We start from the raw sequence: 2,250 nt of genomic DNA on the forward strand, positions 1-2,250 counted from the left end.
ATTCCTGCTCAGAGCAGAAAGGAGCTTAAGTGTAGGTGTAGAGGAGGTCTAGGTCAAGGAGGAGGTGGATGCAGAGTCCATGAAGGATTTGATTGATAGGATGATGCCAAATTCTGCCTGGAAGGACAGAAATCCTTCCCTCCAGATGACCCAGAGCCTTAGCCAGTGTGTCCCAAATGGTCTGTGCTCTTGAAACACTCCTTCCTGCTTTCTGGGTGACCTTTCCCATGGGTGTGTTTGAAGATTCAGGGAGAAATGGAGCCTGTTGTGTTGTTTTTTTCTCTATTGGAGCAAAACACTTGGTTGTTTTCCTGCCTTTATTGTGTTTGAGGTTTGCTTGGTCAGTACCAACCACTTGGCATTTTTCTCCTCGTCCTCAAAGGGTTGTGCACCAACAGAGTAACTTGTATTTATGTCTGTAAATAGAGTTCCAAAGCTTCAGAGCGAAATATTTAGTGCTTGTAATTAATCTGCTTTTTTGGTTTCCATTCCCCCCACACACAGTGTTTTTAATGAACTTTACCTTTGTGTTGGCTTCAATACTGTAGTGAGAATTATTTCTTGCCCAGTTAGTTATGTTTAGGCCTTGAGATGAACTACATTTTATTCACTTTTGTAAACAGTTATAGCATGGTCTCTAGTCCACATCCTTCACTTTTCTTTTTTTTTTGTGGTAGGGGAGAAACCAATGTGCAACAAATCTGGGGGTTATATGTGGTATTTTGGGTTGGACACTTCCAGCTCTCCTTAAAATAGACTTGCAGTTGGAGGTGATGAGGCTGGAGGGGAGGACACAGCAGGGCACAACCCTCGAATGGCACCAAAGAGTATTTGTTCAGCATTTTCTGCCTATGTTTACAAAACAGATGCTGCAGCATCTTGCAAAAGTCACATTTTCCCTCATCTTGCTGAACATGAACATTTGAACAGGTTGCCTAGGGAGGCTGTGGCTGCCCCAACCCTGGCAGTGTTCACAGCCAGGTTGGATGAGCCTTGAGCATCCTGCTCTGGCAGGAGATGTCCCTGCCCAGGGCAGGGTTTGGGGCTGGATCATCTCTAAGCTCCATCCCAACCCCAAAATCTCTCTGATTCTACCAACATTTCCAGGAGGGAAAACCACCAGGTTGGGCAAGTTGGTTCTTTGGGGTTGTATTGAAGAGGATTTTTTCTCCATGGGGAGTGTTGGCTGCTGCTTTTTTGAAGCAGATGAATAGGAAAAGAGAATAAAACAGATTTTCCCCCCCACTACAGGAAGTCTTGTCGATGCCACCTCAGAGCAGACTCTTGCTGTGTGTAGGGATGTCCAGCACCACAGGAGAGTTCATTACAACTAGCACCCAGAGCAGCTGGACTGCTGCGTTAGTTCTAATGAAGATTTGCTTTCTGGCTTTGCTTTCTTTCTTTGTACCACAGTTTCCTCTGTAAATTCAGTATCATCATTAGTGTGAATGACAAATAAAAGGTTTGACAAGTATGTCCAAGGGCTTGGTGGAGTCTTTCAGCAGGGGGGAAACGATTCTCTCCGGGGAAATGGAATCAGCAGAAAAAAAGGGGTTGAATGTGTAGGGTGGTTTGTTGTTTTGGGGGTTTTTTGCTGTGGAATAACTTGGGGAAAGGCCTGGAATCCAGCAGGACACCAAAATAGGAGTGAAGCTCTTCCCTGTGAGGTGCTGAGGCACTGGCAGAGGTTGCCCAGAGCAGCTGTGGCTGCTCCATCCCTGGGAGTGTCCCAGGCCAGGTTGGATGGGGCTTGGAGCAGCCTGGGCTGGTGGGAGCTGTCCCTGCACATGAGAACTAGATGATCTTTAAGTCCTTCCAACCCAAACCATTCTGCGGTTTTTTGACTCAATGAAATGAGACTTTGCAGGTACACAAGTCCAGAAATTCCATACTAAAAGAAGCCCATAAAGGTAATAATTCCTGGACTTTTGATTAAATATATTGCACTATAATAAAGAACCTTTTCATAATATCCTTGCACACAACAATCAGAATCATGGAATGGTTTGGGTTGGAAGGACCTTAAAAGATCATCTCATCCCAACCACCTTCCACCAGCCCAGTTTGTTGAAGATCTGTATATAAAACACACGTATATAATACCTATATATGCAATTTTTAATTGTATATATGTACATACCTTATATTTTGATCAGTTTTGTGTATATTATGTCAAATATATTACCTATACAAGGGTTAACTTCCTTCTGCGCCTCTCAGTGAAGTGAAAAACCAACTGCAAAGCAAACT

Source organism: Acanthisitta chloris, unplaced genomic scaffold, assembly GCF_000695815.1.
Source record: "Acanthisitta chloris isolate BGI_N310 unplaced genomic scaffold, ASM69581v1 scaffold298, whole genome shotgun sequence".
Classification (NCBI taxonomy): Eukaryota; Metazoa; Chordata; class Aves; order Passeriformes; family Acanthisittidae; genus Acanthisitta; species Acanthisitta chloris.